This window comes from Somniosus microcephalus, unplaced genomic scaffold (genome assembly GCF_052327205.1).
Source record: "Somniosus microcephalus isolate GS21.2 unplaced genomic scaffold, FLI_Smic_1.0 unresolved_chr1, whole genome shotgun sequence".
In the NCBI taxonomy this organism is placed as follows: Eukaryota; Metazoa; Chordata; class Chondrichthyes; order Squaliformes; family Somniosidae; genus Somniosus; species Somniosus microcephalus.
Genome location: NW_028225179.1, coordinates 12,158,025 through 12,182,229, shown reverse-complemented (window position 1 = coordinate 12,182,229; position 24,205 = coordinate 12,158,025). Strand labels below are relative to the sequence as shown.

The window sequence follows — 24,205 nt, the reverse complement described above, 5'->3', positions numbered from 1 at the left end:
AACACGACATAAACAGACTCTTCAGGTGTGAGACATCAGACTTCAGAACATGTCTGCCAGCTCTGGCCACAAACCTCAGTACAGTCAACCTTTCAGCAGCTGCAGCCCGGATTAAATAACTAGTAGTTTAACATGTCTAGTAGAACTTTTGTATCAAAATAGAATGGCGGAGCAGGCTCGCTGGGCCGAATGGTCTACCCCTGCTCCTATCTTCTATGTTTCTATGTAATCACTGTCCCTTTAACTGCCACAAATCCCTGTGTGGAGGAGAGGGGGAGATACAGTCTGTCCCAGTAACTGTCACAGAACAGAATTAGCGACTCTGTCCCATAAGGGCTTGACCCTCCCCCACTCCCTGCTTTTCCTCAAGTGTCTCATTCTTAAATTTCTCATCCTTGTTTTCAAATCCCTCTGTGGCCTCGCCCCCTCCCTATCTCTGTAATCTCTTCCAGCCCCTACAACCTCTGAGATATTTGCGCTCCTCTAATTCTGGCCTCTTGAGCATCCCCGATTTTAATCGCTCCACCATTGGCGGCCGTGCCTTCAGCTGCCTGGGCCCTGAGCTCTGGAATTCCCTCCCTAAACCTCTCCATCTCTCTACCTCTCTCTCTCCTTCTTTAAGATGCCCCTTAAAACCTTCCTCTTTGACCAAGCTTTTGGTCATCTGCCCGAATATCTCCTTATGTGGCTTGGTGTCAATTTTTGTTTTATAGCGCTCCTGTGAAGATCCTTGGGACGTTTCACTACATTAAAGGCGCTTTATAAATACAAGTGGTTGTTGTTGTTTCCTGAAACTAATAATAAATTCCCCAGAGGGAAAAAAACTTGTCCTTTTACTCCCAAATATTAAAAAGTTTGTTCCACAGAAGCACGAGGTTTATCTGCTTTTATTGATGAATTTAAAAAGTCTCTATTAAAACCTGAGCCAGTGTGTTGTGAGCCAAAGAGCCTTGTGTCCAATGCGGGGAATAAAGGCCCAAAGCCTCCCCGGGCCCCGGGCCCTGAACAAGGGACTGGAGAAACTCGCTGCCCTGCGGATCAGACAATCAGCCGGCGCTAGTCCCGCCCCTCGGGCTCCCCGATTGGTTGGAGTACCCGCAGCCGGCTCGCTCCTCCAGCCCCACCCCACTTGCTCCCTATTGGTTGGAAGCTCCCATCAATCAGGCCGTGGGCCCAGGTCAAGTGTCCCTCAATGACTTTACAAAGAAAGCCTCACGCAGTCACCGGGCGGAGCTGCAGGTCTGCGGGAGCGGGGTCGGGAGATTAATAAAGTGCCGGTCGGCCGCGCCACAGGGTTTATAAAGTTGGAGAGCGGCCTCAGGCCCAAATGAGATCCAGCGGCCCGGTCTGTGATCTGCCGGACGGCAGCGGTGAGGCTTTTTCTCATTGACAGGCCTAGGTTAGGCGCCGCCATCTTCGTGGAGGAAAGACAGACCGGTTCCACCTGCAGCACGGCGCATGCACGGCCATGTTGGTACAGTAACAGTGAGTGGGCGGGGCTTCAGGGTCCCAGTGACCAGGAGAGACAATCATTGACTCATTGATTTTATTCTCACTCACACAGCGGGTGTAGAACTGAACTCAACCAGAGTAGAGGGAGGTGGAAAACTGGGAGTGGAGGAAAGAAATGTTGGAGATGGTGCGATGGGTTTGGATTTCAGCACAGGGAGGAGGGAGTGTGTGTGGGATGGGGATTTACAGCTTTGGGGGAACAAGAGAGGAAAGAATGTTCCACAGAAACTAGAATTGTCTGTTCTGAATTTCTATCCTGTACTTACAGTGATGACTTTTGTAAACTCCTTTTACAGGCTGTTAGAAGGGAAGGATTTACAGATGGGAAACTCAAACCAAACATCACATCAAGATCTGACAGTCACTCCATTCATCAGGACCTGACTATCAGCCTTTGAATGTGGAAGGAGGAATGTTTGTTTGTTCTCTCTGTGGGGAAAGATTTCAAACATCAGTGTGACTGGAAAAGCGCTTTAACCAGTTACACAGCCTGAAAAAACATCGTACCATTCACAGCGGGGAGAGAAAGGGAGTGAGAGAGAGAGAGGGAGAGAAAGGGAGCGAGAGAGAGAGAGGGAGAGAAAGGGAGCGAGAAAGAGAGATAGAGAGAAAGGGAGCGAGAGAGAGAAAGAGAGCGAGATAGAGAGAGAGAGAAAGGGAGCCAGAGAGAGAGAGAGTGTTCCATGTGTGGATGAGGCTTCAACTGATCATCCAACCTGGAGAGACACAAGGACACACGCACCACAGAGAAACCCTGGAAATGTGGGGACTGTGGGGAGGGATTCAATTATCCATCCAAGCTGGAAACGCATCAGTGCACTCACACCGGGGAGAGGCCGTTCACCTGCTCCGTGTGTGGGAAGGGATTTGCAGAGTTATCCAAGCTCCAGATACACCAGCGAGTTCACACCGGGGAGGGCCGCTCACCTGCTCCGTGTGTGGGAAGGGATTTGCAGAGTTACCCAAGCTCCAGATACACCAGCGAGTTCACACTGGGGAGAGGCCGTTCATGTGTATCGAATGTGGGAAGGGATTCACTCAGTCATCCAGCCTCCATAGACACCAGCGAGTTCACACTGGGGAGAAACCGTTCCCCTGCTCCATGTGTGGGAAGGGATTTGCAGAGTTACCCAAGCACCTGATACACCAGAGAGTTCACTCTGGCGAGAGGACGTTCACATGTATTGAATGTGGAAAGGGATTCAGTCAGTTATACCATCTCCAGATACACCAGCGAGTTCACACTGGGGAAAGGCCATTCATCTGCTCTATGTGTCGGAAGGGATTCATTCAATCATCCCATCTTCTGACACACCAACTTGTTCACACTGGTAAAAGACCATTTAGATGTTCTGACTGTGAGAAGAGCTTTAAAAGCATAAGCGACCTGCTGACCCACTAATGCACTCACACTGGGGAGAGGCCGTTCACCTGCTCCGTGAGTGGGAAGGGATTCACTCAGTCATGCACTCTGCTGAGACACCAGCAAGTTCACACTGAAGAGCGATCTTTCACCTGCTCTTATTGTGGGAAGGTTTTCACTTGGAAGTCTAACCTGCTTAATCACCAGCGAGTTCACACTGGGGAGAGGCCGTTCACCTGCTCCGTGTGTGGGAAGGGATTCGCTCAGTCATGCACTTTGAAGAGACACCAGCGAGTTCACCAGTGATTGCAGAGGTTGGATTCTGCTGTTATTGCTGCTGTTAATCACATCCAGGACTGAACCATGTTCACTCTGGCAATTGGGCTTTGTTTCTGCTGATGTTAATAACTAGAATAACTGGGCTTGAGATTAATATTCTGGACCAATATTAAATAAATCAGCTTTGTTTCAAACACACAGTGTGTCTAATATTTGATTTCTCCATAATAAGAGACTAATTGGTGTTCTGTTACTGACTGTTTCTTACTCTGGATTATTTCAGCTCTCATCTAACTCGCCTTCTACCACATCGAATCCCAAGCTTGTTCCATTTGTGTACACGGCTTGAGGGTGTCATAGACTGAACTGTAGTGTCTCACTTTACACTCACCTGAAATTCCTTTGAACCACCCCTTTACAGAACTAACTTGCATAAGATTTGAAATGTTATTTTCTGTATCATTTAACATCTCTTGGATCCGATTAAAAAAAACTCCACACATACTGCATGTGACAGCCTTAGAAATGTTCTGATCTTTGTCATTGTCATTGCTGATTTTGATGGTCCCGTCAATTAGTCTCATTACTAACATACCTTGCACTATTTCTTTAATCGAGATAATTGTTTCAAATACTTCTTTATCAGGTCTTTAGCTCCTCCATTGATCCCTGTCAATAATCCTTGGTCGGGGCTGGGGTTAGGGTGTAGGCTTAGGGGTTAGTGGTTGGGGTTCGTGGTTATTGGTTAGGATTGGGGCCAGTGGTTATTGGTTAGGATTGGGGCCAGTGGTTATTGGTTAGGATTGGGGCCAGTGGTTATTGGTTAGGATTGGGGTTAGTGGTTATTGGTTAGGATTGGGGTTAGTGGCTGGGGGTAGCCGATAGGATATTAGGCTTAGGAGATAGTGATTAAGGTTACAAACCACTATTGACAACACCAGTGTCACTAGATGCGTCCTTTTTCATTTCATGTTTTTGAACCTCACACAGGCGAGTCACGAAACAGCCTCATGAATTGTTCATTCATGGAACCTTCTTTCTGGCCCGAGAGTGATTTCCTCCCTTCTTTCACATCTCTACATTTCTCACAGAAACAGACATCAGGGACATTAGACTTTGTGATTTGGGACAAGAACAGGTGGATCCAGGTATTGTGCAGATTACATCCAATCATCGGCCTGCCTGAAAAGGGCTTCTGACAATAACCTGCCACCAGGCCCCACCAATCCTCATCTGATTCCACCGTCATATCTTCCTCCATTACCCGCCTTTCACCCTCACGAGAGCTGGTTTCGCCACCATGACCATTCCTCATACCGAGTCGCTCTGATTCCCATTTATAATCACCTGGATTTGGTGTCTCAGTGTAAGTGGTCCCTGGATTTGGTGCCACAGTGTAAATGGTACCTCGATTTGGTCTCAAAGTGTAAATGGTCACAGGATTTGGTGTCACAGGCAACAACAATAACTTGCATTTATATAGTGCCTTTAACTAATAAAACATCCCATGTTGCTTCACAGGAAAGTTTTCAAACAAAATTTGACAGTGAGTCATATAAGGAGAGACAGGAAACTCGTTTAAACAGCACCTAAATATCCGGAATTCGCTATTAACCGGCAAAATTCATACTCCGAAAACAACACCTCAATAACCGGAAATGTTGCCGAGTCCGAGTCTCCCGCGGTGGCCGAGTTAGTCAGTGGGGGTAGTTCTCCAAACTGCCACTATTCGGCCTCTTGGCGCTATCGGAAGTCGGAACACCTCAATGACAGGAGTCTGGCTCTCCCACGCTGCCGGTAGTCTCTTTCGATCCGCCATTTTTCTGTTTACTGTATAAGTTTTGTTTTACTGTTAAGTAATTAAAGAGTTATGGATTACCCTCAACTGGCAGTACTGTACTTAATCAAGCATCTTCTACCATCCATTTAACACAACATTCTGTAGGTGAGTAGCCAATTACTGTATACTGCACATTTCTTGATTTTTTTTATTTTTGTTTGTTAAAAATAGACTTGGTAGTTAACTCTCTCTGTCATCCGGAATTTTTAATCAACCGGCACCATCCCGGTCCCGTCGGTGCCGGATACCAAAGAGTTTCCTGTATTAGGGCAGGTCACCAAAACCTTGGTCAAAGAGGTAGATTTTAAGGAGCATCTTAAAGTAGGAAAGAGAGATGGAGAGGTTTAGGGAGGGAATTCCAGAGCTTGCCAATATAGTAACAGGATGTTAATAACACCATTCAGCCCCTCGAGCCTGCTCACCATTCAATGATTTGACAACACAGTTCCAGCATTCGCCGTTCTTCCTGACTCTAAACACAGTTGTAAAGGAGCCTTCTGCTCCGTGCCGAGGAGCTCTGAACCATGGCAGAGAGCGACTGGGACACATTTCTTACACATCTCGAGATTAACCCACACGGGGACTTTGCTGTCAGTGAAGAGAGACGAGAAAGACCAAAGTGCCGTTTGCCCCTCTCAGTGTGGCCCTGAAGGACTGTGTCCAGGCTGGAGTTCTGTTCCCGCCGTACGATCCTCCCCCAGATTGTCCTTTCTGAGCTCCAGCCAGGTGATGCTAAACACTCAGGTGGGAAAGACAAAAATCTACAAAAATGCATTGAAAACAAAGCTGATTTATTTGACACATATCCTGAATATTAAACTCCAGCCCAGTTATAGGGGTCATTAACCTCATCAGAAATAAACCCCAACTGTCAGAATGAACATGGTTCAGTCCTGGATGTGATTAACAGCAGCAACAACAGCAGAATCCAACCCCTGCAGTGACTTGTGAACTCGCTGGTGTCTCAGCAGAGTGAATGACTGAGTGAATCCCTTCCCACACACGCAGCAGGTGAACGGCCTCTCCCCAGTGTGAACTCACTGGTGTCTCAGCAGGCTGGATGACTGAGAGAATCTCTTCCCACACACGGAGCAGGTGAACGGCCAATCCCCAGTGTGAGTGCGTTCATGTTGTATCAGTTTCCTTTTGCTTTTAAAGCTCTTCTCACAGTCAGAACATTTAAAAGGTCTCTCATCGGTGTGAACAAGTTGATGATCAGTGAGGTAGGTTGAGCGAGTGAATCCCTTCCCACACAAGGAGCAGGTGAATGGTCTCTTCTCCAGTGTGGGTGCGCTGGTGTACAGTGAGTTCAGATGATTGCCTGAACCCAGTCCCACAGAGAGCACCGGAATGGTCTCTCGTCAGTGTGAACACGTTGATGGCGCATCAGTTCCCCAGAACTTTTATAGCACTTCCCACAGTCCGAGCATTTAAAAGGTCTCACGTCAGTGTGAACTAGCTGGTGTGTCAGCAGGTTGGATGAATCAGTGAATCCCATCCCACACTTGGAGCAGGTGAACGGCCTCTCCCCAGTGTGAGTGCGCTGGTGTCTCAGCAGTGTGGTTGAATGAGTGAATCCCTTTCAACACACGGAGCAGGTGAACGGCCTCTCCCCAGTGTGACTGCGTCGATGAGTTTCCAGGTGGAATGGGCAACGGAATCCCTTTCCACAGTCCCCACATTCCTACGGTTTCTCTGTGGTATGGGTGTCCTTGTGTCCCTCCAGGTTGGACGGTCGGTCGAAGCCTCGTCCACACACACAACACGTGTACGGTTTCTCCCTGCTGTGAATGGTGTGATGTTTTTTCAGGCTGTGTAACTGGTTAAAGCTCTTTCCACAGTCAGTGCACTGGAACACTCTCACTCGGGTCTGTGTCTTGGTGCTTTTCCAGTCACACTGATGTTTGAAATCTTTTCCCACAGACAGAACAGAGAAAAAGGCCGATGATATTCAGGTCCTGATGAATTGAGTGACTGTCAGATCTTGTTGTGATGTTTGGTTTGAGTTTCCCGTCTGTAAATCCTCCTCTTCTAACACCCTGTAAAAGGAGTTTAAAAAAGTCATCACTGTAAGTACAGGATAGAAATTCAAAACAGACCATTCTAGTTTCTATGGAACATTCTTTCCTCTCTTGTTCCCCCAAAGCTGTAATCCCCGTCCCACACACTCTCCCTCCTCCCTGTGCTGAAATCCAAACCCATCGCACCACCTCCAACATTTCTTTCCTCCACTCCCAGTTTTCCCCCTCCCTCTACTCTGGTTGGGTTCAGTTCTACACCTGCTGTGTGCAGAGTGAGAATAAAATCAATGATTGTCTCTCCTGGTCACTGGGACCCTGAAGCCCCGCCCAATCTCTGTTCCTGTACCAAGATGGCCATGCATGCGCCATGCTGCAGGGGGAACAGGTCTGTCTTCCCTACAGCAATATGGCGGCACCTAACCCGGGCCTGTCACCGAGAAAAAGCCTCACAGCTGCCGTCCGGCACAACACATTTGGCTGCTAGATCTCATTCGGGCCTGAGGCCGTTCTCCAACTTTATACACCCTGCGGCATGGCCTACCCGCAGTTTATTAATCTCCCGACCCCGCTCCCGCCGACCTGCAGCTCCGCCCAGCGACCGCGTGAGGCTTTCTTTGTAATAACAACAGAAAATGCTGGAAAAACTCAGCAGGCCATGCAACATCCGTGGAGAGAAATTAGAGTCGACGTTTCTTTGTAAAGTCGGTGAGGGACACGTGGCCGGCCCCACGGCCTGATTGACGGGAGCTTCCGACCAATAGGGAGCGAGCGGGGCGGGACTGGAGGAGCGAGCCGGCGGCGGTTCCTCCAACCAATCGGGGAGCCCGAGGGGTGGGACTAGCGCCGGCTGATTGTCTGATCCGCAGGGCAGCGAGTTTCTCCAGTCCCTTGTTCAGGGCCCGGGGCCCGGGGAGGCTGTGGGCCTTTATTCCCCGCATTGGACACAAGGCTCTTTGGCTCACAACACACTGACTCAGGTTTTAATGGAGACTTTTTAAATTCATCAATAAAAGCAGATAAATCTCATGCTTCTGTAGAACAAACTTTTTAATATTTGGGAGTAAAAGGACAAGTTTTTTTCCCTCTGGGGAATTTATTATTAGTTTCAGGAAACAACAACAACCACTTGTATTTATAAAGCGCCTTTAATGTAGTAAAACATCCCAAGGCTCTTCACTGGAGCGTTATAAAAAAAAAATTGACGCCGAGCCACATAAGGAAATATTCGGGCAGATGACCAAAAGCTTGGTCAAAGAAGTAGGTTTTGTAAAGTATGTGTCTATACTTTATCCAATAATGAAGAGACAGCTTGGAAGGTTCAACATAGGTCTTTACTTAATGCCAACAGGCGGGAACTGAGGGGAGATCAGTACCCACAGTACTATTTATACCCCTATGGCCAGGAGTGGTACTATGGTATCACTACGCCCTACAAAGTAGTGCTGCCCTGGCCATAGGTTTAAAGTAACATACATATTACATACACAACATTCCTCCCCTTTTAATTAAAACGTACCCGTGCAATTAAGTCAACAGATGCACCATAACTAGGGCTAATAACATTTGGTAACACAACATACATAACATATTTACATCAGAGTTGTCTACCTATATATATATATAAAAAGAAACATGTTATAGATTCAGTCTCTGAGGAGGCCTCCTGTCTCGACTAGGATAACGTCTTTCTCTAGTCGGTCTCGGTGTAAGCGGCGGTACTTCCGTCACCACTTCATCGCTGGAGTCGTCGGTGTCTGATGGCACATCCTGTGCCGTGGAGCTCACTGGAGTGATGAACTCCTCGCAATCCTGAGACCTCTGTAACGACGAGCTGGGCCGTGATTCCGCTGGAACAATGTGCTGAGACGTTTGAGGTAGTGAATCAGTTGGGTTTCTGGACTCCACAAGTTCTGACAACCAAGCTTCTTTAGACATTTTAAAACTGCTGAAGAGGTTTTCCTGCCATTTTCCACTAGATGGCACTGTTGCTTTTTTTATTTTAAACTGCTGAAGAGAAAAACTTCTCCCCTTTCTCCACTAGATGGCGCTTTTCCCGCCTTTTCTCCCTCTGCTGTCAACGACCTCTCTCCAGGTTCGTTATTTTTGGCCCTTGCAGCTCCCGTTATTGCCACCGCCGCTATTACAACGACCTTCCCCTCTCGTGGCCCGCTAGTCCTCGTGGCTCCGTTTGTTCCCCAGATCGCCTGCCCGTTCTGGCCCTTGCAGCTCGCGTTCCCCGGAAAGGATTGCAGTTTACCTGGCCCTGGGTGGACTTTTGCCCCGTGGCTGGAACACCCGTTCAGCCTCTTCTCTCAGCTGCCGCAGCCTCCGCTGGAAACCTCTCTCTCTCGCTCCGTTGCTGCTGCTCCTCCCGAACTGGGTAGCCTCCTTCGGTCGACGCTGGACTCTGCAGGCTGGCTGGTAAGAAGCCTCTCTCCTTCTCTCTCCATACTGCTACCAATCCTTTGTTGCACCGTGTACTGGTGAGTTCGAATGTTACTCGTCGCCAGTGTAAAGTATGTGTCTATGCTTTATCCAATAATGAAGAGACAGCTTGGAAGGTTCAACATAGGTCTTTACTTAATGCCAACAGGCGGGAACTGAGGGGAGATCAGTACCCACAGTACTATTTATAACCCTATGGCCAGGAGTGGTACTACGGTATCACTACGCCCTACAAAGTAGTGCTGCCCTGGCCATAGGTTTAAAGTAACATACATATTACATACACAACAGGTTTTAAGGAGCATCTTAAAGAAGGAGAGAGGTAGAGTGATGGAGAGGTTTAGGGAGGGAATTCCAGAGCTGGAGGCACGGCCGCCAATGGTGGAGCGATTAAAATCGGGAATGCTCAAGAGGCCGGAATTAGAGGAGCGCAAATATCTCGGAAGGTTGTAGGGGCTGGAAGAGATTACAGAGATAGGGAGGGGTGAGGCCACAGAGGGATTTGAAAACAAGGCTGAGGATTTTAAGGATCAGACACTTGAGGAAAAGCAGGGAGTGGGGGAGGGTCAAACCCTTATGGTACAGGGTCGCTTATTCTGTTCTGCGACAGTTACTGGGACAGACTGTATCTCCCCCTCTCCTCCACACAGGGATTTGTGGTAGTTAAAGGGACAGCGATTCTTCTTGTTCTGCGAGATTGTAATTAAAGGGACACTACTCTGAGATGGCTACGAATCTTTCGTGTCGCCAGCCTTTCTAAAACATTTTCCTTTCTTTGAGGATCTGTGTGAACTCGCTGGTGACTCAGCAGGTTGGATGAACTCTGAAACCTCTTTGCACAGTCAGAACATTTAAAGGGTCTCTCATCGGTTCTGGGGCAGGAGGGATCTGGTTAACAGTGATCACAATATCATTAGGTTTAAAGTAGTTATGGAAAGGGACAAAGAAAAATCAATGGTGAAAATACCCACTGGAAGAGAGCCAATTTCAGTGATTTGAGAAGGGATTGAGCACAGGTGGACTGGAAACAAAGATTGTCCAGGAAAACAGTGAATGACCAATGGCAGGCCTTCAAGGCTGAGATAGTTCGGGTACAAACCAAACATATTCCCATAAGGAGGAAAGATGGGCCATCCAAAGCTCGAGCTCCCTGGATAACAAAGGACATTGAGGTTAGAATAAAACAGAGAAAGGAGGTTTACAACAAATGTCAGGTACAGAATAAAGTCAAAAACCAGGCAGAATACAGAGAGTGCGGGGGAAAATGAAGTAGGATGTAAGAAGGGCAAAGAGACATTCTGAAAAAAGATTAGTAGGTAACATAAAAGAGAACCTAAAAATCTTCTATAAACATATGAAAAGTAAAAGGATAGTTAAAGGAATGGTGGGGCTGATTAGGGACCAAATAGGAGCTCATCATATGGAGGCAGAGGGCGTGGCTGAGGTCCTGAATGAGTACTTAGCATCTGTCTTCACAAAAGAAGAGGATGAAGTTAATGTCGCAGTAGAGGAGGGGGAGTAGAGAAATTGGATAGGATAAAAATAGATAGAAAGGAGGTGCTAAATAGGTTGTCATCACTCAAAGTTAACAAGTCACCCGGTCCAGATGGGATGCATCCTAGATTGCTGAGGGAAGCTAGGGTGGAGATAGCAGAAGCTCCGACCACAATCTTTCAATCTCCCTCAGATATATGGGAGTGGTGCCAGAGGATGGAGGATTGCAAATGTTACACCCTGTTTAAAAAAGGGGAGAGGAATAAACCTGGTAACTACAGGCCAATCAGTCTAATGTCAGTGGTGGGTGAATGACTAGAGACCATTGTCAAGGACAAAATTAATTCTCACTTGGAGAAGCATGGGTTAATAAGGGAGAGCCAGTATGGATTTGTTAAAGGTAAATCGTGTCTGACTAACCTGATTGAGTTCTTTGATGAAGTAACAGAGGGTTGATGAAGGTAGTGCAGCAGATGTTGTATATATGGACTTTTAAAAGGCATTTGATAAAGTACCACATAAGAGACTTACTCTGAAAATAGAAGCAGAGGGAATTAAAGGGCCGATGGTAATTTGGGTATATAATTGGCTAAGGTAGAGGAGGCAGTGAGCAGTGCTGAGGGATGTTTTTCTGACTGGAGGGAAGTATGCAGTGGGCTCCCCCAGGGGTCGGAATTAGGACCATTGCTTTTCCTGTTATATATAACTGACCTGGACTTGGGTATAGGTGTACAATTTCAAAGTTTACGGATGATACAAAACTTGGCAATGTAATAAATAGTGAGCATAGTAGTAGCAGACTTCAGAAGGACAGAGACAGACTGTGAAATGAGCAGACACAAGGCAGATGAAATTAAATGATGGTGTGGAGATGCCGGAGTTGGACTGGGGTGGACAAATGTAAGAAGTCAAACACCAGGTTATAGTCCAACAGTTTTATTTAAAATTACAAGCATTGACGAAGGAGCAGTGCTCCAAAAGCTTGTGATTTCAAATAAAACTGTTGGACTATAACCTGGTGTTGTGTGACTTCTGAAATTAAATGAGGATAATTGTGAAGTGATGCAGTTTGGGAGAAAAAACAGGGAGAGGCCGTATAATCTAAATGGGACTAGTTTGAGGGGGTGCAAGAGCAGAGGGACCTGGGGGTCCATATTCACAAGTCTTTGAAAGTGCCACGGCAAGTTGGTGAGGCGGTTCAGGAAGTGTATGGGATACTTGGCTTTGTAAATAGGGCCATTGAATACAAAAACAAGGAAGTTACACTAAACCTTTACAAATCACTAGTTAGGAACATAGGACAGGAGGAGGCCATTCAGCCCCTCGAGCCTGTTCCACCATTCAATGAGATCATGGCTGATCTGTGACCTAACTCCATACACCCGCCTTTGGCCCATATCCCATAATACCTTTGGTTAACAAAAACCTATCAATCTCAGATTTAAAATTAATAATTGATCTCGCATCAATTGCTGTTTGCGGAAGAGAGTTTCAAACTTCTACCACCCTTTGTGTGTAGAAATGTTTCCTAATTTCACTCCTGAAAGGTCTGGCTCTAATTTTTAGACTATGCCCCCAGTCCTAGAATCCCCAACCAGCGGAAATAGTTTCTCTCCATCTACCCTATCTGTTCCCCTTAATATCACAGAATCACAGAAACCCCACAGTGCAGATAGAGGCCATTTCGGCCCATCGAGTCTGCACCAACACATATCCCACCCGATCCCCGTAACCCCTACACCAACACATATCCCACCCTATCCCCGTAACCCCACGTATTTAATCCCCCTAACACACTAAGGGTCAATTTATCATTGCCAATCAACCTAATCCGCACATCTTTGGACTGTGGGAGGAAACCGGAGCACCTGGAGGAAACCCACGCAAACACGGGGAGAATGTGCAAACTCCACACAGACAGTCACCCGAGGCCGGATTCGAACCCGGGGCCCTGGCGCTGTGAGGCAACAGTGCTAACCACTATGCCACCGTGCTGAAAACTTCGATCAGATCACCCCTTAACTTTCTAAATTCCAGGGAATACAACCCTAATTTGTGTAATCCCTCCTCGTAACTTAACCCTTGAAGTCCAGGTATAATTCTGGTAAACCTACGCTGCACTCCCTCCAAGGCCAATATATCCTTCCTAAGGTGTGGTGCCCAGAACTGCTCACAGTGCTCTAGGTGTGGTCTAACCAGGGTTTTGTGCAGCTGCAGGGTTTTGGCCTCAGCTGGAGTCTTGTGTACAGTTCTGGGCACCACACTTTAGGAAGGATGTCAAGGCCTTGGAGAGGGTGCAGAGGAGGTTGACCGGGATGGTACCAGGGATGAGGGACTTCAGTTATGTGGAGAGATTGGAGAAGCTGGGATTGTTCCCCTTAGAGCAGAGAAGGTTAAGAGGAGACCTAATAGAGGTGTTCAAAATGATGAGGGGTGAAGTGGATTTTTAGTGAAGGGTAACATAGGTGCCCTTCAGGACTTAAGGGGTTAACAGTGCAGCTTGCACACAGGATGACAGCGGAGACAGAAGCACCAGCCACGAACGGGGGAAGTAAAACCACTTGGGGAACAACAGATAAGGTCGTAAAGATCATGTGACAATCAGCAATTGTGCATGCGTGCTTCAAGCCAATTAAAACAATGTAACAAATTGTGCATGTGGGCTTTAAGCCAATTAGAACAATGTCATGAGCTGTGCACGAGGTATCCACGGCTTTTGTACACTTAAATAATAGAAATTGAAGTCAATCGAGGAGACAGCCAGGAACGAGCTAAAGGAGTGTGGTGATTATTCCTTATGTTTAGTAAGAAGTATTGTAATTGGTGAATGTGGTGGTTATTCTTCATGTTAGTAAGAAGTATTGTAATTGGTTGTTTGTTTCTGCCTTGCGATATATGCTGTAAGCTCATTGGTAGTTGATGTCATGTGATTTGTGGTAGCCATCTTAAATTCAGTTCTCTACAGTCATGGTTAGGGACTGGGTGTGGAAAGATGTGCTACTGGATTTTTAAAGTTAATAAAGCCTAGATTAGAAAGGCAAATCTACTCTTTATTTCAATTTATTAACTTTAAATCAGAATGGAGCGAAATCTTCAACCGGAACGATTCAATGCTGACCCTAATTCTGCAGGAGTGGATGATAAATGGAAACACTGGTATCGTACATTTACAAACTTTTTGGGTGTGTTGGATCAAGAGTCTCTGAATAAGCTGAATATGCTGATCAACTACATTGCTCTGGATGTGTATAAGTATATTTTGGACTGTAAAACTTACGAATTGGCTATTTCTGCATTGGAAAAGATTTTTGTTAAACCAAAGAATGAGGTATTTGCACGTCACCTTCTATCTGCCCGTAGGCAGCAGGTGGGAGAATCTTTGGATACTTATTTACAAGCACTTCGGCACCTTAGTACTAACTGTAATTATAAGGCCGTGACGGCTGAAGAATGTAAGGAAGAATCGGTACGGGATGCTTTTATTAATGGATTACTGTCTAGATCAATTCGTCAGCGGTTGTTAGAAAATATGACTTTGGATCTCAAGAGTGCTTTTGAGCAAGCCTCTTCATTGGATGCGGCTCAGAGTTCGGATTCTTATGCTCTTTTTAATCGGCCTGCGACTGTGGTTTCGGCAGTTCCGGATGAAAAGGAATTATGTGGACTTAATGGGAGTGGTTTACTAGATTCTGAAACAGTTTTTACTTCAGCGGCTGTTGCCTCTAGGATTCAGAAGTGTTATTTTTGTGGGAACGTCCGGCACCCTCGTTTGAAGTGTCTTGCTCGGGAGGCTGTGTGTAGTAAATGCGGCAAGAGAGTTCATTATGCACGTGTTTGTAAATCATTAGATTCAATTACCTCCTCTGCGACTATTCAACCTGTAGATAGGACGTTTATTGCATCAATTTCTGCTGCATTTGCTCATGGCCTAAACAAAGCTATAGTTACGGCCCAAGTTAATGGGTTAGAAGTGAAGGCCCTTATAGATACGGGCAGTACCGAGAGTTTTATAAGTCTTCAGTTTGCGAAGGAGAAGCGTTTGAAAATTTTGCCTGTTACTTATCAGGTGTGTATGGCTCAGACGACTCTTACTTCACAAGTAGCTGGTTGTTGCCTTGTGAAATTGATTCTTCTAGGTAATACGTATACTGATATACGCCTATCTGTTTTGCCTAATCTTTGTGCGGATATTTTGATTGGTCATGATGTGCTTCAATTGCACGAGTCTCTCAGTCTTTCATTTGGAGGGACTAAGCCACCTTTATCCATTTGTGGATTAACTTCTTTATCCATTTCTCCATTATCACTTTATTCCAATTTGATGCCGGATTGTAAGCCAATTGCTACCAAGCCAAGAAGGTATAGCAGTCAGGATAGAATTTATTAATTCTGAAGTTCAACGTCTTTTATTGGAAGGAATCATTGAACCTAGTTGTTCGCCTTGGCGAGCACAGGTAGTTGTCACCACTAATGAGAGACATAAGAAACGAATGGTGATAGACTACTCTCAAACTATTAATAAGTATACTCAATTAGATGCGTACCCTTTGCCTAAGATTGATGAGCTTATCAACAAAGTATCTCAGTATAAGGTTTTTAGCACTATTGACTTAAAGAGTGCTTATCATCAGATTCCTATTGTTAAGAGGGATCAACCATATACGGCCTTTGAGGCTGGTGGAAAGCTGTATCAGTTTTGCCGAATACCATTTGGTGTTACTAATGGTGTTGCTTGTTTTCAACGGGCAATGGATGCTTTTATAAGTGATAACTCTCTCTCTGACACCTTTTCATATTTAGATGACATTACGGTGTGTGGCAAATCAAGGGTGGAGCATGATTCTAATTTAGAAAGATTCCTGCAAGCTGCAGATAAAGTTGGTTTAACTTTCAATAAAGAGAAGTGTATCTTTTCGACCACTGAGGTAAATCTACTGGGGTATATTATCTCGGGAAACAAGATTAAACCAGATCCAGAATGTCTGCGACCATTGATTGATTTACCTTGTCCTACTAATTCTAAGGCTTTGCAACGAGTTGTTGGACTGTTTTCTTACTATTCTAATTGGATTGCAAACTTTTCGCAGAAGATCCGGCCCCTTATTCGGGTTACGACATATCCTCTATCATGGGAGGCCAGGGCATGTTTTGATAATTTTAAAAAGGATATCCTCGGAGCAGTTGTGCATTCTATTGATGAGCAGATTCCCTTTGTGATTGAGACGGATGCTTCTGATTTTGCAATTGGGGCTACTCTGAACCAAAATGGAAGACCTGTGGCCTTTTTCTCACGTACTTTGAACAATAGTGAAAAAAGACATTCTTCAATAGAGAAAGAGGCATATGCAATAGTAGAAGCACTGCGTAAATGGAGACATTATTTATCGGGGCGACATTTCACGTTGGTAACCAATCAAAAATCTGTGTCCTTTAAACATTTTGGAAAGATCAAAAATGATAAAATAATGAGGTGGAGGATTGAGTTGGCATGTTACCATTTTGATATAGTTTATCATCCGGGGAAGGATAATGTTGCTGCTGATGCGCTGTCGAGGGCTTATTGTTCTGTGATTCACGGAGATACGCTTATTAATCTTCACAATGCCTTATGTCATCCTGGGGTTACGAGGATGATACACTTCGTACGCAGTAAGAATTTGCCCTTTTCAGTTGAAGATGTCAAGCGGATGACTTCATCATGTTCTATCTGTGCTCGGTGTAAACCGAATTTCTTTAAGCCTCAACGAGCTCATCTTATAAAGGCTACTTCTCCTTTTGAACGTTTGAGCGTTGATTTTAAGGGGCCTCTTTCTTCAACGACTCAAAATCGATACATATTTACTGTTGTGGATGAGTTTTCAAGGTTTCCTTTTGCTTTTCCTTGCGCAGATGTATCAGCTGCTACAGTTATCAAATGTCTGACTCAACTTTTTGTCATCTTTGGGATGCCTGCGTATATCCATTCGGATCAGGGAAGTTCTTTTATGTCTTCCCAGTTGAAGGAATACCTTCAGAGTCAGGGAATTTCTACTAGTAGAACGACCCCGTATAACCCCCAGGGTAATGGACAGTGCAAACGATACAATGGGGTGATCTGGAAGGCAGTTATGTTGGCTTTGACATCCCGGAACCTTAAGAATACACAGTGGGAAATGGTACTGCCTGATGCCCTGCAGTCCGTTAGATCGTTGCTTTCAACAGCTACTAATGTGACCCCGCATGAAAGGCTCTTTAATTACCCGCGGAGATCTACTACGGGATATTCGGTACCTTCATGGCTTACTATGCAGGGACCTGTGCTGCTTCGACGCCATGTTAGATTGTCAAAATATGATCCTTTAGTGGAGGAGGTGGAGCTGTTGGAGGCAAATTCCCAATATGCTCATATTCGATTCCAAGATGGGAAAGAAAGTACTGTTTCAATCAAAGACTTGGCTCCTTGTGGTGGCCAGCCCTCTTCTGAGGATATTAACAATAGTCATGATTCAGATAATGTGGATGTTGTTATAGATACTACGAATATTTCCAATCCTATTGCAGATAAATATACTTCTATTAGTCAGCCTTCGATGGATGTTCATGACCGTCCCAGTTTACTTCCTGATGGGATTTCCAATCCGGAAACCGTTGATAATCGGGATATGGATAGCCTTCCTGCAGAAGATACTTCTGTGTCTCCGGGTGTGGGAGGGCAAGGAATTTCACCAAGGTTAAGAAGGTCGACATGAACAAGATATCCGGTCGACTGACTGAAAATGGACTTTTAAATTGATAGTAATGTTTTTAAATTGTTGAAATATTGTAATTGCATTTTAGTTGTAAATAAATTAATTATAAATTGTAAAGGTTAATTAGGTTGGAGCATGTTTTAAAAGGAGGGGTGAATGTGGTGATTATTCCTTATGTTTAGTAAGAAGTATTGTAATTGGTGAATGTGGTGGTTATTCTTCATGTTAGTAAGAAGCATTGTAATTGGTTGTTTGTTTCTGCCTTGAGATAATGCTGTAAGCTCATTGGTAGTTGATGTCATGTGATTTGTGGTGGCCATCTTAAATTCAGTTCTCTACAGTCATGGTTGGGGACTGGGTGTGGAAAGATGTGCTACTGGATTTTTAAAGTTAATAAAGCCTAGATTAGAAAGGCAAATCTACTCTTTATTTCAAGGAGCTCTAGCTGTACTCCCTGATTAGCCTTTAGTTACCTCCGCGGACTGTTTGTATTGTACTGTTGAATAGTTTTGTGCTTTAAATAAACTGCTTGGCTCTTTACCATTTACAGACTAGTGTGCGGACTTAATTATTTAATTTCGCCACATTTGGCGCAGTCGGCGGGATATGTCGGAATGTAGACGGACAACGGCCACGAGGACACAAGGGGGTGAGTAGGTTTGAGACACCACCTGGAAAAATTACATGATCCAGGCGGTCACCCATCTGTCTGCGGAACGAGTATCTGAATCGTGATGAGTCTATAAAGCGGTAAAACGACGGACGCGTTTGGACGTGTAGTGAGTATAATCTTGATATATTACGCGTAAACATTAGACAAAGTATTGGAAGAGACATTGTCATTGCGATAAAAGCCAGTCAGACTGAAAGGTAAATGCACGAGGGTTGACATTGAGTCTTTTACTACGTATATTATTGTGTAAATACATTTTGGGATAGGATTTAAGTCGCATGGAGAGGCCGAATGGACATAAACTCAAGTAGAAGTTGTATGTAAAGCCGGGGAAGGTCAGACCACAAAATGGCGTCGGGGAAAGAATTAGACTGGGGTGTGGAAGGAAGCCTTACTAGATTCTATGCAGAGGACCGGAAGGGCTTAATCGAGAAAATGTTAAGAGACAGATGGGATCCAAGTCAGGACCCCGTCATTCAAAAGTCTTGGTGGCAAAAAGAGAAAACTAAACGTACCCAAAAGGCCGGTGTAATAATAGTACGACAACTTTTACAATGTACCCCCTTAAACAAACCAAAAATAGAGGAATTAAAAGCAGCCAGAGCAGAAATAAACAACTGAGAGAAATTCAGGCGAGTCAGAGTGAAAGGGGTCTCTTTGGTCCCTGATCATGTAAACCTACCGCTCCACCACCTCCTCCGTACAATAAAACACAGGAAGGAGATGATGCTGATAGTGAGGAGGGAGAAGGCCTCGCCGTTGCACCTTTGACAGTGACACAAGGAGCACAGGCAGCAAATAAACAGGCAGTTTTGATCACCGGGGTTGGGGGATCTGCCACAAGAATGCATTTAAGTGAAGTAATATTATTGGAGGTGGCAGGGATTCTAACCCCTGCACAATTTTATGTTTGTCCCAATAAGGAGGGTACAATATTAGGAATCGACATTCTCGAACAATTGGGAGCGTTAATCGATCCACAGGGCTTGGTGGAGGGGACAAACCAAAGATAAAGGGGGAAAAGGGGGAATGGTAATCTTAGCTTGTTACCAGAAACAATGTAAGGAATTGAAACAGAAGGGAGAGATAAAGAAGGAAAAAGATCTCATTTGCAGGTGAACCAATTTGAAAACTCAGCAAAGGAGGGGGAAAAAAAAAGGGATTCGGAAAGCCAGGAAAAGCTGCTGAGTCACCGATTTAAAAAGAAAAAAAGATAAACTTAAAGCTTTACCAACATGGAAGTTATCATCTGTGCCGAGACAAATAAAACACAAGATTTGCTGAGTGAAAGGAACCTTAAAAATATGCTGGAATTTCAGTTTGTATGAGAGTGTGTGTTAAAGTGTGAAAGTTTTCCTGACTATGAATGTTTAAGAAGTTACAGTATTTCTTTTGTCTGAAAGTCTGTCTTTAAAAGAAAGATTCTGTCATGTTTGTTTTAGCTTCACTCACTTCTCTGTGTTAAAAAAGCATTTAACCCTTTTGTCTTGTCTTGGATTTTGGAAGTTTTAAGAATGTGTAAATAAGATTGTGCCCCCAGAATTGATTAAAAAAAAACTTTGAACTAATTTAAGTTAAGCTGGTGTGTAAAAACTGAGACCAACAGAAATACTGCATACAGTTTTGGTGTCCATACTTAAGAAAAGACATACTTGCTCTCGAGGCAGTACAAAGAAGGTTCACTCGGTTAATCCCGGGGATGAGGGGGGGGGCATATGAGGAGAGGTTGAGTAGATTGGGACTCTACTCATTGGAGTTCAGAAGAATGAGAGGCGATCTTATTGAAACATATAAGATTGTGAAGGGGCTTGATCGGGTGGATGCGGTGAGGACGTTCCCAATGATGGGTGAAACTAGAACTAGGGGGCATAATCTTAGAATAAGGGGCTGCTCTTTCAAAACTGAGATGAGGAGAAACTTCTTCACTCAGAGGGTGGTAGGTCTGTGGAATTTGCTGCCCCAGAAAGCTGTGGAAGCTACATCATTAAATAAATTTAAAACAGAAATAGACAGTTTCCTAGAAGGGAATTAGGGGTTACGGGGAGTGGGCAGGAAATCGGACATGAGTCTAGGTTCGGAACGGTCATGGCCCTGTGGGTAGTGGAACGGGCCCAGGGGCCGTGTAGCCTGGTCCTGCTCCTACTTCTTGTGTTCTAATTCTGTGTTAGATTTCAGGAGATGGTTCTATTCACAGGGATTAGTGGAGACCTCGGGAACAGGCTGCCAGCTAGGAGTCCTTCAAGAGTAAATTGGGCCTGTTCCTGGCTGGGGTGGAGATCACCTTTTACAGCAGGTAAGTACTGCAGGAAATACAGGGACAGAGTGATCTCCTGGACGAGTTTCAATCGCTTAGATGGGTCGGAGAGGAATTTCCCAGATTTTTTCTCCCAAATTGGCCATTGGGTTCTTTAATCTGGTTCTTCGCCTCTCCCGGGAGATCACATGGGTTCGGGTGGGATGGAGAGTGGAAGTAGATTTGAGGTTAGGATCAGATCAGCCATGATCTTATTGAATGGCGGAGCAGGCTCGAGGGGCCGATTGGCCTACTCCTGCTCCTATTTCTTATGTTCTTAAAGTTTGTATAACAAAAGATTAAGGGCTAAAAATTCAGTTTGGGACGCCCAGCTCGCCTGGGCGCCGGAATTACCGCTGCGCGCGGAGCCACTTGCGCCATCGGGATATTCAGTTTCAGCCCCCCAAGTGGAAGCCGGCCACTAAACAAGGGTTTCGGCGCCCCGCTTGGGGCGCTGAAACTGAATATCGGCGCGCAAAGTGCCGCAGCGCCACCCGCTGTGGCACGGCAGGCTGCAGTACTGCAGGCCTTCCTCCCACTGTTAAGGGGGAGGTGCCTGCAACTGCGCGAGCCCTGCTCGCGAGTGCCAGCAAATGAGCCCGGCACCAAAGAGAAGTGCCGGGCTCTCGGGAAACAGCCGGCAATGCCGTGGGGGGGAGGGGGTGTAGGAGGCCGGGGACGGAGGTGCGGGCAGGCGGCCACCGAAAAAGCGGCCGGCCGCACCTCCACCTTAACTAGCGCCACAACTGCCACAGGTAGGCCCCGTGTACCGGTCGCTGTTTGCGGCCGGCGCGGAGGAGGCGGCCGCGACCTAATATGGCCAGCGGGGCGCTGCGCACACCGATGACGTCATCGGTGCCGGCGCAGCGCTACAGGCTAACGCCGCCATTAGCGCCCCGCTAAATATCATGGTGGTTGTGTCCAGAGGCGCTAAAGCCTCTGAGTGGCCTCTTTGTGCGCTAACTGGTGGCGCAAGCAAGTGAATTTCTAGGCCTAAGTTTCAGTCTAAGGTTTAACCTTGGAGTCGCGGTTGCTATGGCGAAATCTTCCAAAGCAGTTTGATTTGTTTAAATGTGAAAAACTAATTTTTCTTCAGTTATATTCAATGTTTTTACAGTATTTTGGAAAGATAGCTGAAGAAAGGACAATAAGAAATACGACGTAATTTACTGTTTTCTGCAAGAATGTGCTATTTTGTTTTGTTTTATCGGTTCACTGTTTTACAAAAGATAAGCTTCAGCCTTGAAGTTACAGTTGCCAATGTGCTTGGAAGAAAATTGTTTCTTTGTTAAAGTGGCTTCTTGCTTTGTTTTCCAAGTTAGTTTAAAAGAAGTTGATCTGGATTAAATTGGAGTTATGAGGTTAATTAATCTACTAAAACCAAACTTCCATTGTGGCCATGGTGAAATTCTGGTTGGTGTAAATTGGTGTAGTCCGAATTGAATTAAGATAACTCTGCTCCGGAAGAACATCCAATAGTGACAGGTCCCTCTACAATATTTAATTGACTACGGTACTGGGAGCCCTACAGAATGCGGGACTAAAGGTAAACCCTAGAAAGGTACAGGTAGGGAAGGGCAAAGTAATCTACCTAGGATACATAATAACACAAGGGAAGAGACAAATGCCTGAAGACAGATGGGAGGGGCACTAGGACCAAGAGGAAAGCTAGCAGGAAGGGACCGCGCCAGAGAGGGGAGGGGGTCAAGCAGGTACTAGGGCTATTTAATTATCGCCAGAACTTTATCCCAGAATATGCAGAAATGGCCCAGCCTATACAAGATCTGATCAAAGGGGGGAAACCATCCCAGGAGCTGGTGGACTGGGGCCCCGACCATGAAACAGCTATTGATCAGTGGTGATACGTGTGCATGTGTGGATATGAATGGTGTGGGACGATGGAAACACTGGTCCCAACTGAAACGAATCTAACACACCCCATTCGGGGGCCTATATCGAATTAACAGAATGAAGGAACTATGCGGAAGACTTGTGATCCTAATACTTTGCAGAGCAACACCCATGAAAAAAAAAACAGAAGCGATGCATCTCAACAGGGGGCGAGTAAAGTTCAAACCCAGCATGGCCATGGAAGGACACTACCGAGTCCAAACATCTGAATACCGGGATGACATCCTCTCCCCGATACATGGCCAACGGGGTCAGGAGGAGAAGACAGACATGGGGAAATGGATAATCTGTACAGGCGGACATTCTTAGAGGCACAGTCAGAAAGCTGCTGCAGGGGCAGGCAGACACAAAGGAGCTGTGCGGGAAGGTGATGGGGCAGCAGGGAGCTTAGCCAAAGGGATTATAGTCCTGGAGGGCCATGCTGCCACCATTAATCGCCTAATCGATCGAGAATTTGATTCTGAAAGAACGGAGGTCCAAAGGGATCTCTGCCATGCTTACGGGGGATGGATGGTTGAACCTTGACCAAATACACCGAGGCGAAGTCCCAGATTGGATAAACAGTACCCACCTGTTCCACCTACCGCAACACTCAGGGTCGCTAGACGCGTGCACCTTGAAGGGAATGACTCGGGTCTTTCCCGTGACAGGTGCGTGCACAGACTCACATTTGGCCCTGGTGAGAATGGTCCTAATGATTCCAGTGATGGCAAGGGGAGAATCGGGACCATATCTCCAGGTTGAGGCAGAGAACTTGGGACTCATCCGGGGCGAGGACTACATGCGGTACTACCCTATGGGATCAAACGGAACCATGAGAGGGGTCTCATAAACAGGGCGCCACAGGGTAGGAAGCCTAACTATATGTCCACATCCAGTAGGCTGGGGAAGTGAGGATGGGTGCGGATTCAACCAAACAATCGGTTGTGCCCTTGAAATAAGCCCATCAGAGTGCAAACGCACACACTCAGCCTACCACGGAAAGGGGGAATACTGCGTAGTCACAAATCAGTGAGCATATGGCTATGATGGTCTGGAATGTAACATTACTAATCCTAATTTCTGTTTGACCCCGAGGCTACCGGTCACGATCGGACAAGCGCGAATGACATACATATATGCGCGGCAAACCACTATCCTGACTGTAACAGATGATTTGAAATACGATTTGTACCAGTATGAGAGTGAATTGGCTGCACCAATACCCCAGCTGCCCAAGAATAAGAGATACCACGTTCTCAAGAAGGAGCTGCGCCAGCTGGGCAAGGACATTGAGACAGACCTTCGCTACATTCCGTGGTATATGAAGGCATGGAATTGGGGACTAAATGTTCATATACGTATCATATCACACATATTGGTGGCAGCACAATTAGTCTTAGTTCTTGGTTATGCTTTCATGTTTTGCTCATCCTGCAGAAGACGCCACGCCCAGCAAATAGTAAAGGTACTTGAGGAAAGGAAGCATCTGATGAGTAGTGGAATTTAACCACTGACATCATGCACCTATTCCTCCTTAACCCATCGGCTGATCACCAAACAGGGGGCGGGACAAATTGGCATAACTTAGTTTAGTGTGGTCTCATGGGCTGGGGTAGCCAAGGACCAAAGGGGGGTTCGAAGTGGATTTTTAGTGAAGGGTAACA

General features: G+C 45.8%; 1 protein-coding gene and 3 pseudogenes across 2 annotated transcripts in view; 1 reads left to right on the top strand and 3 right to left on the bottom strand.

Annotated features, from left to right (window-relative positions):
* LOC147093451 (uncharacterized) overlaps nucleotides 1-6,945 on the bottom strand; it is a 29,035-nt pseudogene extending 22,090 nt beyond the window's left edge.
* The window catches only part of LOC147093446 (uncharacterized), a 316,083-nt gene that overhangs the window by 205,601 nt on the left and 86,277 nt on the right, over nucleotides 1-24,205 (bottom strand). The window lies entirely within an intron of this gene.
* LOC147093447 (uncharacterized) overlaps nucleotides 1-24,205 on the bottom strand; it is a 420,125-nt pseudogene that overhangs the window by 335,056 nt on the left and 60,864 nt on the right. The window lies entirely within an intron of this gene.
* Nucleotides 2,228-3,287, top strand: LOC147093452 (uncharacterized; annotated as a pseudogene).